Source organism: Xiphophorus hellerii, chromosome 24 (assembly GCF_003331165.1).
Source record: "Xiphophorus hellerii strain 12219 chromosome 24, Xiphophorus_hellerii-4.1, whole genome shotgun sequence".
In the NCBI taxonomy this organism is placed as follows: Eukaryota; Metazoa; Chordata; class Actinopteri; order Cyprinodontiformes; family Poeciliidae; genus Xiphophorus; species Xiphophorus hellerii.
In genome coordinates, this window is record NC_045695.1 from 9,982,961 (window position 1) to 9,998,305 (window position 15,345).

Below are 15,345 nucleotides of genomic sequence, written 5' to 3' on the forward strand. Positions count from 1 at the left end.
CTCATGCTTTATAAAGGTTTAACAAACTTGATGAATCACACAAAATCCCTTTCAGCATATTTTTTCAAATAAGAAAATGTGAAGGGGACGAACTCTGCAGTGCTATCCACTCTGGCACTATCTGCTGTAAGCTAGGTCACACGCTTCAGCAGGAAGCCTCCCCCCCTCACCATCTCATCAGCTCCCCTCCGCACGCTCACACTTCCAAAAGGTGCACACGGGGATTTGTGTAACTGGATCTACACAGCACTTCACTGCAGGAGCTCGAGCCGGCTGTCAGTTTGGAGAAAGAGAGTCTCCGAGCTCTCGGAGTTTGGCCTCTTCCTCCCTCTCCATTCTGCCGGATTCTCTCCTGATTCTCCTCACTTCTCTCTCCCTCTCCTTTAACCTCGCCTCTCTACCTATATCTCTTCCTCCCACTCCCCTACAATCCCTTGCCTTCCATCCTAACAAAAAAAAAAAAGCATCAACATGCCGCTATCGGTCTGCGTTACGAGCACATGCATCCCTCTTTTGCTCCATCAACCCCCTGGGTTATTTTTAGCTGCCTTGCTGCACCCACACAAATGAGCCAGAGCCTCCCTCCAACTTAACGGAAATCTCATTATGCGGCATGCACCACTTGCGGAGAAGTTGGACAGGAAGAGTAAATCTCTAAAGATCAAATCTCTTTGATACGGGGAGCTTATGTAGCCGAGCAGGTCCCCAAATCCAAAAAGGTAAAACAGATGCAGCTGCAGTCCTTGTCTGAAAGTCGCGGAGTTTGACTAAAGCTTGTTTTGGCATTTGCTTTAAGGTGTAGCAAATTACTCAAGCATTCAAACTATATCCCCTATGCCATTTACTGTCAATCACTATGGGGCTCTGCTTTTTTTTCTATCCATGCTCCCTAGCAACAGTTTCAACAGAAAGCACTGGGTAAGTAAGCAAACAATCTTTTATTTACAGTCACTGAAGTTCTTCAGTGTTAGACATTTTCAGATTGACTCATGTTCCTCTTGCTGCTATTTTAAAATAGCAGCAAGAATTTCAACAATGAAAGATGCTTGTTTTCATTTGCACAGACAGATTTCACCGGCGGTCATCCATGAAGGACTCCACTGACGTGTTATCACACCAGAACGCACGAAAACCCAAACAAAACTAAACAAAAAGATATCGGATAACACAGTTATTCAATAGTTGATCAAAAACAAGAGAAGTAAAAAACACGCAAGGGGTTTTATTTGTAGCTGAAACGTGTTTGATGACCGCTTAAGGAAGAACGTTGCGGGTGTTGGGTGCGGCTGAAATGGCAACGCCAGCTACTGTCCTTAAGAAAATCAAAACAAGATACACAGAAAGATGTTCTAGTGCAGGACAGAAGGTAAAAAAGTAAAAGAAAAAATGCAGAAGAAGAGGATAATTGAGTCTGTAGACTATCCAAAACAAAGTGATACATTTTCTCAAAGTGAAGTTCGCCTTAGCAAGTGCCATAGTGGCTTGATACGACTAACTCTTGTAATAATGTCAGACAAAGTTTTTCCTGTGACATTAATGCTCTTCAAAGTAATGATCGCTTTATGCTTGTTTTGAACTAAACAAGCTTTTGAAATGACTGAATTCCTGTACGCTCCATAAGGATTGCATGTCAGTAGACCTTGAAAACACAGGTAGCAGGTGAAAGGACCTTTGATCTTCTTGTTTTGGAGCTTTCTTCCTTTAAATACTTGTACAGCCAAAGCAAAAGCAGTCAAATACAATCTATTTTTTTTTATTTTTTTTATCAGATCTTTTGTTTAATATGTGCCATGGACATTGTTTTCCAAACTCCATGGTTGGCATTTGATGACACCCCATTTTGGGCGAGTCCAGGAGGACCGAGAATCAGAATAAGGACAAGCCATTACCTTGAATAAGAATCAGTATGTTTTTTTTTTTTACCCCTCCAGGGGGTCTTTTGTGGGCTCTAGTGTCCCTTATATGACAGTAGGCTGACAGGAAACAGGGAAGGAGAGGGGGGAAGACATGCGGCAAATGTCGTCGGGTCCAGGAGTCGAACCCGCGACGGCCGCGTCGAGGACTCAAGGCCTCCAAATACGGGTCGCGCTAACCACTACGCCACCACGGCACGCCCAAGAATCAGTAAGCTTTTTTGATTAGCATCTTCAGTTACAGTTCCAGGAAGTCTTGTTTTGATTTCACACCTGAGGTAGAGAACGGAATCCAGCTTTTGCGGAATTGTGACTTTCTGAGGAAGGGCAAAAAAAACCACAAGACATATGAGAAGCTGAGTCAAATCAGAACAACTAACACATACCGTAAGTGACAAGACATAGGCCAAATATAATGCCCTCTTCTATCAATTTAGCTAAGAACAATGTCTGGAATCTGAACCTGTTAGACAGAAAAGGCCCTCCTCCTCAAGAAACCTTTTCCTTTTGTTTTCTTGTAGTCAAAGAGTAAGTTAGTAATGTAGACTTTACACTTGTGTAATCGTATTATGTTTAATTTGTGTTAAATTTTATCCAATGAGAAGGAAAATTTCAGATTAAAAATGTGATTTATTAAGTTTTGATTATGACTGGAATTTGAGACTAATGTTTATTATTATAGATTAATGCAACTCAGCTGCTGCTGAAGACTGGCACAGGTTACATTGCAACAATAGATACCCTAATAAAAGTTATATAGAAACATCCATCTAAATAAAATCCTCAACTTGACTTTTTAACGCTTGGCGGACATTAGAGCACCTGGAAAAGCCACATACCCTGCCCGTACCTCCTCCATAAATTACTATGCAAAGGACTAATTGCATCCCTTCCTCTCACTTATAGTTCAATCAACCACAGAAAATCCTGCTGCAGAGGAGTACGAGGAAATTATGAATTTATCGACAGTATTAAATTGAATATGATATAATAGTGCGACTTTGGCAGAGAAAATCACTGTTTATGGTTTAGGCATTGTCACTCTGAATAAGACTTTTTACACTGCACAAATAATTGCTGACACTTTGTCGAGTTAATTACAGATCACCCACATGATCCAGTCTGCAAGACAGTAATTTACTTATACTGTTGGCATTCACCTACATGCCAGTAGTTTCCTTCTCTCCTTTCTATGCGCCTCATTATTGCCTCTGCACCTCAGAAATTGTGCCGTCACTGCTTGATGTCATATGTTAATGCCACATCGACAAGACTAAATATCTAGATTGTTGAAATGTGGATTGTAGCAAAGTTAGCAACTGAGTCAACAGGAAAAACACTTTTTTACTTCTATTTTTATACACAATATTTATGTTTCTGTCTCCAAAACAAGCGTATAAATAAGAAAAAGGAGTCGATGCCTTGCACATTCTTGCACAACAATGATTTTCACATACTCAGAATTGTTCCACCACACATCGTCATCTTATCGGAGCTTTTCTTTTCCATTGAAGTCTTTGTTATTCAGGTCTTGCTACAGTCTCCGCCTCTAGATGTCCTCAGGTTAGAAGCTTCCTTAGTCAAACATGCCCTCTATTCTTAATTTGGCAACTGTTTCCACTCTCTAATCACTCCTCCCTTTATATCAGAGCCTGCATTTCCTCAGTCCATTACCAGAGGCTTCTGTTCAAGGTTAGTTGACTTGATTCTATTCAACTATTCATCCTTTCATCACTCCATCTATTAATCCTCCTATCCGTCTATCCACCCAGCCAACCATTGACTATGATGTTAAATCACCAACCTGTACATTCATCCAACCACCAATGTTTGTTCCATCCCTCAATGAATCCATTTATGTCAATGCTTTCATCCACTAATGAGGTTACCAATCTATTTGACAGCTCCTTAAGTTCATCAGTTTGTCCATCCATCCGTCATGAATTCAAAGGAAACTGTTTCAGGAAAACTGTACTTTTCCAGCCAAAAATAAACTATGCAGAACTCCACCACAAGTTGTAAATTGTATTTGTTTTCATAAGTGTACTCAAAGCAGTCTAATTGTTTATCTTCAAGTTATTTTTCCATTTTTTAGCCCACTCTTATTTTTTTTTAAGCTATGCCGCTACAATGTCAGCTGAAATAGTTTGGCTTAACCTACATTAGCTTAGAGACTTTTGGACATGTTTTGTTCTCCACGTTGTAAACCTAATGAGGAACAATTTAATTTTACTTAAGCGTTTTAGTGACAAAGGTGACATTTCCATGAAAACCTTTCAATAAAAGAAAACTTAGAAATTCAGAGTTAAAAACACAAAGCTTAAAAACTTATTTCCCCGTTTCTTATCCCTCAAGGACTTTTCAGCTCAGCACAATGGCTAGGGAGGGATTACATAAGTTTTAAGTTTATTACACATAATTTGAGCTACAGGTAAGAGGCAGTCACCATGACTTGAGCGTAGCTTTGTGCTAAATCATGGATAAAATATGGAATACAATGACAAGCCCCATTCCCTTTTGTGTCATGATAATGAGGCGCTGGAAGGTTATGCGTGGGATTACTTCAATACCGCAAGCATTTTCACATTATTGGAGCTCTGCACAGAAAGCTTGGGTTTCCATATGTTGCTGCCTGGAGGTGACTCTGATTTATCTTTCAACAAAATTTGGAGCTTGTGCATGAAAATGTCAGCTGTCAATTATGGTCAAATTTATGAAGTATTAGCGATAGCGGACGTGCTAAACACACAGTTAGGCAGCAAGATAAGGAGGAAGGCATGGCAATTGTAAAGTAATATACAATTAGGAAAGTCGGTCTTCTGTGCCAAAATATGAAATGAAAGATTTAATGTGATTGAGTCATGCTCCTGTGTGCAGCAGCTGTAAGATTTTATAGTTTCACTGCTCTGTGATTCAAAGAATTTTCTGGATATTTCTTTTCTTTAATATTTGAGAATAAGTCTGAAATGGCTTCACATCAGCTTAATCAATGGGACTTAGTGGGTGCCTTTTCCATTTGCAGCAAATTGCATACGTCATGATTCTCTTCCAACATCTTAAATGTGAGAGATTAGCTTAAATTGATAGTAATTGGTCCCAAATACATCAGGATGCTATGAATTGCAATATAATGATAGATCTGAACTGTGATATTTCCCCCTTAACGATTGTAAAGTAAATTTGAATCCATTTTAAATTGGATGCGTAAGGTTACGGTGGATTTTCTCTAATTCACACAGCTTCACAATTATTGAAATATTAATTAAAATTGGTCAGGGAATTTCCAGAAGCTTAATACTTCCCTGGCGAATGAGTTTCAGGTGGAGATTGTTGGGGAAAAATTTAAGTTTTTTTACTCAGTTATATATTATATATTGTTAGCTGATGTAATCTATCCTTAACACACGATGAATGAAAATTTGACATTGCTCTTTGTTTTTATGCATCTTTTCTGAAATATACTTGCTGTTTGTTAAGGTGTTTGAAAACTGGGTACTAAGAAACTTTCTTTTTAACAAACTGCCAGTCGGAAACCTGATACAGTACCATTATCACAGCTGGAGTGCACATTTTTAAGGTGGCTTGTTTTCAAATTCTTTTGCAATTTACGGCAAAGTAAACAAGATTTTTGAAGAAAAAGGGTAGGGAATTTTTACAAAAACTAAACTTCTAAAGCAACCCTGAATAGAAAATCTGTTGTCTTTTTCTGAGGGATTATTACATGCGAAAGGCTTCCATTTGTTCAATGCTGAAGGTGACAGGTGGATGATGGCGAGCGGGGTATAATGTAACGCAGCGCTGATATGGAAACGCTCAACTGTGGCACAACAAAATTGCGATTAAACAAACTCTGACAAAACGCAAATTAAGGCCTCCGTCTTTACCGTGATGGATTACCTCGCAGGAGCTTTGGCAGTTTTCAAGTTGTTTCAAGTACAAAGTTGAGCGGCGATAAATGGCTTATTCAGAAAGAGGAAGGGAAAAAAATTGCATCTATACGTGGAGAACAATCCTTTAAGCCTTGATTGATTTTTTTTTTGTTTTCTTTTTTGTAATTCCACACCACTTCATACGTCAGAGAAGCCTCGTAGCACGGTCGGATGATTTCGTCAAACAAAACCGACGGTTTATAAATGTAACGGCCAACAGATTTAGAGGGACCGTTTAGACATCAATAACACAGTCAAAGTTTGACCCTCTGTGGGATAAACTGAGGTGACAAGAGATTTTGTAGCCCGAATATCACTCGTCAAATCAAGAGTTTGAAAACCGCTCTTCGTGGACATTGTTTACTCTTTTCCTTCTGCCTTAAAACAGGATTAGACTTGTTCTACCGATTTGTCTTGACAAGCTCTGAAGAATACAGCAAGGGCTTTTCGAGCACATAATTGGCCCCACTGCTTCCTCGCCCTATCAGTGGACAGATTTCTGAGAAGTCAGAGAAGTTCTTAGCAGAGGCCAAACCAGGATAACACAAGCCTATGGTAATCATCCAAGAGATAACTGTTCTCATTGTAATCATGTTGTCAAACTAATCTCAAGGGCATTTTACAAGACAAACATGTCCAAATAACATCCAGTCACAGAATGCAGTTCAGTCGATCAATCCACTACATCCTTATCAAGTCCAGTGTCTCCAAAGAAACAATTCTAAACTAAAGCTGTATCCAAAATCAGGTAAACACTTAAGACTATTTGGTAAAGAGCGTTTTTACACCAGGGAAGTAATTTAGTTCGCTTTTTTAGTTGATACCAAGAATAGACTTTACTTTTTGTGTTTGGTCAGGTTGCTTCCACATTGGGCATTTTCACTAGCGTACTATGATTTGAAAACAAAGTCTCACAGGTGAGGCGACGATCACTGCTCCCATTGGACAGAAAAGGTAGAGGGTGGGACAGAGCACAGACCCGGAAAAAACAAACATTGGAACTCCTTCTAGCTGCATTTCTGTGGTGCGCAATTATAACTGCAATACAGTTTTGCGATGTGATATTTCTAATTTTGGAACAACGCCAGCAAAAGCGTGCTGCAAGTTGAATGAAGCGAGATGATCTGCATGTTCTGACCCATATATTGCTGGCAGCAGGATTGCTAAGCAGAAAACAGTAAACCGTATTTCTAGCACTACATGCAACAGTAATGTTAGCAACACTAGAGGTCTAATTTTCATCACAAAGCCCACAATTTAAGTCCAAGAAGATGTACATTTCCTGTAGTTGGTTCCAATCGAGGCTGGTGTGCATTCACGCACCAACTTGGGAAACAAACTCTGGTCCGTTTAAAGCAGACCAAATGTGAGGTGTGAATACACCCTACGGTTATCCAACCCAGTGCACAGAGCTGTTGATTTTGACACAATTACTCATGTGCAGAAAGCATGTGGTATTTGTTCACAAAGCATCCAGCAGAACTAGACTCAGCGTAGGTCAGTGGTGGGCAATTCAAATTTGAAAATGAACTGAATGAGAAATTTGATTGATGTCTTTGTCTACAAGTTCCATTCTATACGCTAGTATTTACAAAAGCACTTAAAAATATCAATGTTTAATCAGGCAAGAGTGGAGGTACACAACTATTGCAGTTTCACATTTATAAAAGAAATTTAATCAAACAATGATTTTTTTTCCTCCTAAAGAAATAACGGCACCCAGTGACCCTTGTTTTATTTGGTTTACCTCAGTCGTCTTTGTGGCCAGTGAGAACATGAATTCACTTTTTTCATAATAAAGTCAGTAACAGCAAAGGTGAGATCTGCCATCCAGTGTGCAGCTGAAAGCCCTGGGATGCTGTTTTCTTTCTAAAATAAATAAATAAAAACTCCTGAATCTCTGCTTTGAAGTCCCAGACTCTTAAGAACCTTGTCCAGGCTGAGCCATCTCGGTTTTCTGTCACTACGTTCACTGAAACAAACTGTGATTTTGCCCTGATGAAATTGATTCTTTAGTTAGAGCTTGGCAAAGTTTTTAGCATTAATTCACACATCTACAAAGATACAATGCAAAAATATCAGTTTGCGTTCAGAGTTAATTTCAGTCACTGTCTTGCATCTGTTTCAAATGTCCACCATTTTTCCCAACCAGCCATCAGTTGTAACACCCATCAGTTTGTCCAATTTCTGTCCCAGCATGTCTTAAAACTTTGCTGTTTACATAAATGGTGTTTCTGATTTCTATTTGCAACATGAACTTTGAAAATATAACATTTTCAAAGTTCAAGCTAGCAAAGACTCTAAGAGCAGAGCCAGAAAAACAAACTTTTTAAACAGGCACAGTGGGTCTCCACTTTGGAAAAAATCAATCCAATGCAAAGTAAAACTTTTGCTTTTTACAAAAACTTCCAGAAGTTCTCATTCTACGTGAACTTTTGCAATCTGTCACTGTAAAACCACAAAATAATGTTTTGCAGAAATTTAATGTGAATTGCATAATGGTGAAGTGAAAGGCAAATGATTAATAGTTTACTAATCAATATACACGTATAATGAAAAATGTGCTCCAACTTATGTATAGTCATTCAGTAAATTAGAATATGCTTTCAGATGAGGCTCATTTGTCAGATTAAAAGTACCTTTTAGCAACTTCTAAGTAGGTATTGAACATACTTTTCATTAAGCCTACATTTCTGCATGAATATATAGTTGTTAAAGGTGTTATGCAATATTGTAATTTTAACTGTCATGTTTTCATTACCTGCAAGTGGAAAATTATAATGAACAGAAACGAAGGCTTTCAAACATTAAAATGTGTAATTAATCTACATAATGTATTTCACTCAGAGAAAGTTTCAGAAATAATTGGACTTTTCAGCCATATTCTAATTTATTGAAGGGGTTTGTATAGTCTAGGTTTGTTTTTCATTGCGTGTCTGTACCACCTTTGCATGTCTAGAGACAGAACCTTTAGTCCATTCTAACCCTAACCCCAATGTGGATCTTTGCAGCTCCTCCAAAGTTATTGCCATTATTTTGCCTGCTTCTCTGATTAATGGTCTTCTTGCCACAACTGTCTGTTTATTTGGTTGGCCACGTCTTGATAAGTATCAGATAATGTTTCATGACCCAACTCTGGTTTAAACTTTATCTGTCACTTGTGTTCTTTACTCTTCATGGAGCTCTTTTCAAACTAAACCCAAAGCATTCACAGAACAGCTGTATTCATACATTACTTCAGAAGACAAAGCAGATCAAATCTAAATAAAGTATATTGGAGTTTGTGGTTGTTACACAAGTAGCATGAATACTATTGCAAGTCTTTAATTTTAATGGTTCTTAGTAAGTTCTGCTGGATATTTCAAACCTTTTCTTTTTCATTTCTGCACATCAATACACAATGTTTGACAATTTGTACCAATTTATCTGTTAATGGGCTGACTTTCCGCACCATCTGCATGTCATCTCGTCACGCTCTGATCAGGTCCCTTTTAGACACCCCTTTCCATGCAGGCAGGTTCTTATAAAAGCTTTTCTGTCTGCCTCTGATTTGAATTTGAGTAATTTACTTTTAATATCCGCTCGTCATCATTTCTCTTAATCAGAAGTATTTTGTTCACATGGCTCTCATTTGTGATATTGCAGAACGAATCCTTCATTTTCTTTTTTACGTTGATGTAATTTGCCAAGTCAAGTGGTATAACATTGTGTGCTTGTGTGTTATCTTGCTTGTTTCTAAAAATCACTCTCCGGTTTTCAATTGTTTGTATAATTGAATTGACTAGATGAAGTAAAAGAGGAATCATCTGCATCTTTCAGTTTGGTCCAAAGAACAGAATAAGATGCTAAGGTTTAAAGTCTAAGGCTCCACAAAAAAAAAAAAACAACATCTGAAAGTGTTGGTATTGATGGGTGTTTGCAGACAACAGTACTTTGTGAGTTCCAATCTGCAGTAATTGCTTCGTTTCCCTTGCCCGTAAAAGACAAACAGATTTTCAGACACAGGAGTTAGTGAAAAATAAAGTCTGTTCATTAAAGGGAACATTGACAATTGGAGAAGAAAATCAAGTCTAATTAGTGTTTTATTTCCAATGAAAACATGAGACATTTATTAAACTCGAAAGGGTTACACGTTTGTTTTTGGCACATTCACCTTTTCACTTTTAAACACCATCTATACTGTCCAGGCTCTTGAAACTGTGTTTTCATCTTGGGAATGGGGGTGGAAGGGTTGAGTCATTTACGCAACATATCCTGGTAGATTCATGATTTTAGTTTCAAAATTTCAGGGTGCATTCCCACCAGTTTTTGTTTAGTCTGCTTTAATTAAACTCCATTTTGTTTCCTTAGAAAGTCCATTTCATTCGAGTAGGTGAAGGTGCTCAATCAAACTCTAATGTCGACTGAAAAAGCAAAGTGTTGTCCATCTACAAATCTAGGTCTTAGTTGAATTCTGGTCCACTTCAAATGCATAAGTGAATGCCAATAGCACAAGAGACTGATCCAAAAGCAGAAAGTACTGTAGATTAAGGCATAGGGCATTCCGGGTAAAGAAAACTGAAACAAACATGTGTCTATCAATAACAGGAGAAATGTCTCATGGTTTATCCTGAAGATACAAAAGAAATCCAACAAGCCCTAAAATCTCATGCCACTCCATTTTTGACAACCTGGTTGAGTGTAATTCTACTTTGTTTATTTGGGAGTTCCATATGTTTTCTGATTTAGATTGACATCATTAGATTCTTATTAGATTCTAGCTAAAATACTTTTTATTGGATTAACAAATCAACATATAAGTAGCCTAGGAAACAGATACATTAGACTAGGAAACAAGATTTTTTTCATCTTATCTGAAAAAAATCCTGACAGTTTTAGAGAATTTCCCCCAGAGCTTGGCAAAAACTTGCCACCCTAGCAACCAAACTAACCCGTTCAGATTGACACAATGTAGGTGACAACAGGCATCTTTACACCCAGCCAATGGAGGAGTCTTTTGCTTTCCATGGCAACAGGCTGTATTTTAATGCATATTGTGCTTGCACCAAGGTATTCTTCACTTATGTAAATTTTCCAGCAAAGTGATACAAATAAGTTGTGTTTTTTAACATTACAACAGAAATTTTGTCATTAAAATTTAAAAAAGCTTCATGGCATCTCAGTATTGACAGGCTCAGTGCTGAAATGTGTCAAGCAGAGTCATTTTTTACCTCCACGCAGAGGCAAAGGAGTTCCATGCCAGTGCGCCAAAGACATGCCACTTCTCTTCAGAGAGTTATAAACATGCTTATCATCACTGAGAGAAATAAAGTGTGAATTGTGCAGACCCAGGCCACAGACCGCCAGCAAGTTATTCACACAATCTGCTGCTCAGTGCGGAGCTGAGAGTAATACACCCTCAGGGGGAAGAGCAAGGGAAAGGCATGTGGGCGAGCAGGGCAGCCACGCAGTTGTTGAAATGCGGCTTTCCAGCGTTCGGCGTGCTCACAGTTTAAAAGTTAATTCTATTCTGCAGCAAAAACACATTAATGCCACTCCTATGATCTTGGAGCATTTTTTTTCATTCTGGTCTAACAAAGGGGCCATTGAATAAAACAGATTTATAATGCGGCAGATTAAACGCAGATGATGGAGAAATCTGATTAATACCATGCATCCTGAGTTAAAACATCATAACTTATTATTAGCTTGTCACTTGATTACCATTTTACTTCTAAAATTGCTTCTTATAAAAATCAAGAAAACTATTAATACACATGTGAGTTGCTTCAATGAAAAAGTTCAGTCCTGTCAATGCCAAACAGCTTTTCTGGAGGCAGTTTGACTGTGTGGGGCAGCAACTCCCTTTCTGAAAAAAAAAGAGCAAAATAATAAACAATACTTGTCATCATTGGAGATCTCAATGCAGAGAGATGCTGAGATAAGATTGTGCAACCAGAGGCAATCCCATATCTCCAATTTTGAGAACCAAATTTTGTCCACCAGGTTGTCAATACTCGCCCCCGCAGAGCAGTGTTTATCAGACTACATCCAGAATTTGGTAACAGAGAGGATAGAAAAGCCATTCTATGATGCACTTGTGCAATGAATAAACTTAAATTACAAATTTGTCTGTTTTCTTGAAACATACTATCTTATAAATGGAAGCAGGCAAGAGTCAATTGTGGGATAATTGTCTTGACACTGGTACAATGGATTCCTTTTTTTTATTTCATTGCTGTTTTAGTGCCAACAAGAAGCCTACCTTCAACAGTGGAATATTACAGCTCCCCAAGTCCCATACAACTAATTAAACTGCTTAACCCAGAAAATGTATTTCCTTTACAAATGTGGCATTACTAAAGAGGAAAAATGTATTTGTATTACCAAAAAGTATTATTATGACGACAAAAACCAAATAATATTATTTTATTATGAGTTAGCTGTTCACTCTTCAGTTTTTTTTAAATTCATAACTCAACTGGAAAAAGATAACTTTCCAACAAACTTTAACCTTTTCCATGTCACACTAAGGAGGCATAAATTGGCATAATGGAGGAAAGCCAAGTATAGCAACTTATTTTGTTTTTCTCCTTTTTATTATCACCATTTGTTCCTTTGTGGTGTTTACTTGTATTCTGTACGGCTGCAGAGAGACCCCTGAGCTTTATGTTGCCAACACGGCATTGATTTCCAGATAATTTAGCAACAAAAAAATTACATGGAAGTTGTTCTAAACAAGACCAGTGGGGATTGGAATGGAAAGATTGGATTTGGCCTGCAAAAGTGCTTGCATTCTATTACACAACTTCAGAGAACGATCACCAAGCAGATGACATTACAACGAGCATCAGTCCACCCAGTTTAAACGGTAAACAAAGTCTGAACTCTGTAATTAGAAAAATGAGAAAGGTGCATTGCAGTGTGTTAACTAGCAAACATTTGAAAGTACTCAAAGATTTAGTGACACAGAAGTCGCAAAATTAAGTCCTCTGCTCTGTTTATGCATTTTATACAATCTGAGTGTGAAAAATAGACTAATTAACTGATTTTGAATGTGTTAGTTTGTACCAGACAGGCTGGTCCCTTTATTTCAGAAACCGCTGAACTAGTAAAGATATTTTGCGTGGCACAATTCAGCGACAAGGCAGGAACTACTGGAATTTCCCCCCACACAGCCACCTATTGGATTTACGGAGAAATATCCAGTGATGGGCAGTTGTGTGGAGTTGATGTCAGAAGTCAAAGAGGGCAGACTGATTCGAGATGATAGGAAGGCAAACGAAGCTCAAATAACCACATGTCACAGGAAGGTTTAAAGGACGCCAACTCAAACAAAATGTGTCCAACTGTGAAGCAGATGGGCTGCAGCAGTTGAAGTTCACACCAGTTGCCGCTCCTTTTAGCTAGGATCAACAACTATAACAGGTTGGAAAAATATTGCTTGATCTGATGTGTGTCTGTTTCAACTTTGACATTCATATTTTGGCACGGTGTTTTTATCTGTCTTGCCTTGGACCAACAACTGATGGTCTAATGTGTGCAGGGTACATATTTGACACGCTTTGGTCTGTGTGTAAATTGTTTTTATTTTTGCCTTTTAGTTGTTATTTTTTGAAAATAATAAAAAAAACATTTTCAAGTTACTGCTATTGTTAGCTATTTACTTTCAAGCTTTTCTTAAATATATCCTCCTTTTTCAAATGTCTCCAAATCCAAACTGCTTCTCTTGACAAAAGCAAGCACGCATTTACATGGAAACCTGTTAGACTGTATTACTTTCCTCTTTTTTTTTCTTTTTAAACAAAAGGTCTTGTTTAATTTGTCAAGTGAAAAAAAAGCAAAAAATGGGACATTAGAGGTACCTGAAAGTAATTTATTTTGCTTTCTTTTTGAGCACACACAAGGCTTGGGGAAATTGGGGGCCTCTGTCCGCTCACCGCTTTCATCTAAATCAGAATTATCTGCCTTTGCTGCATTGAATTGTCGGAGGGCCAGGCGCTAATGACTTAGGATTTCTTGCCGTCGAAAAAGAAAAGCTCTTCTGCAGAAATAACAGCCTAAAAGACCTCATTTCTATGTGGTTATCTTCACTCCGTCTACTGTACATTCAGCTATCATTAGGCTAGCATTTTGGATATAATGACCTTGTGTTGTTACATGGCTGTCAAGGGTTATATCGTTAATGGCCCTCAAGCCATGGTTTCTTCTCGTTGTTGCCGAAATGTGACACAAATTTAGGACACACTTGCACACACAGAGTTGGTGGTGCTTTTCCACGGTCATGCCCCAAGGTCCGGATGGCCACTGGCCAAACAGTGCCGCTTCAACACCTTGTCATAACCCCAGATCTGGGCAATCCGTTTGTCTTTTTCAAAGTGTGTGCGTGAGATCGTCATCTTCTCAGATACGCCATGCCCTATCGATGTGACACTGCAAAGTGGAAAGCCGTTTGCGATGGTGTACCACTCGCCAGCAGGATGTTTTATGATGTTGTTCGTGCCATACATGAAGGTCGTTTACATCAAGTAGTGCCTGATGTAAATTGGACCGTTTTCAATTGACTCTTAGATAACTCTATTACATCACTGCTTCTGTGGGATCTATTTCCCGCTCCACTGATCAAGAGGAATGTAAAGGAGTGGAGTACAAATTTACCAAAAAACTAAAGACATCACTATGTTTCAAAGATAAAATATGTGACAGATTTGCTTTTTAAAGTCCAGCGTTTAAAATTAACATCACGTTTTAAAGCTCTGGGTCATGAGAAGCAAAAAAAATAAATATTAAAATCTATATTTTCTTTGATGTGGTCGATTGATCATAAATGCGAGCTGCAACCTGCTGCAATTTAAATTTACATTTGTGGTGAAAAATTATGTTTTGCCCCCAACATGCCTCACATCAAAGAAAATACACTTTTTTTTTTTTTTTAATTCAGGTTCTAACTGCTGCCAGGTCCAAGTTGCTACATCCATTTCAAAACCTATTCCGCCTGAATACCTTTCAGCTGAACCTGAAGTTAAAAAGTTCCGAAAAAAATCTACTTTGGTCTTCTGCCTTTTTTTACTTCGACTCAAGTCACTTGTCTTTTCACACAACTGAACATTTGACTTTTACAGTTTTAGTTTAGTTTAGTTTTAGAGTACATTATTTGCCCAACTTCAGATGTTAGTATGTTAGGCATAATTTGAGTGCAGATGTCTAAATTATTGTCCAGCTTGATAATTTATGAATCCACTGTAATCAAACAAATTCTTGGGAAAGTTAAGTAAACTTCACAAAGCATACCCGGGCTTGATTGAGGAGTGCAGAATGTCTGAAAAAAATCAAAAAATCAGTTTAACAAAGCTTGACTGACAATATAAAGAAAACTAAAAAACCTCAAAATATAACTAATAACAGATGAAAAGCAAAGAAACCTACCAGTCTGGAAAGGGCAACTCATTTTTGAGTCTTTGTAAATCCAGTGTACAACAATAACTGTCAGAACAGAGGTAACAAAAGCAAGCAGATGACCTAAT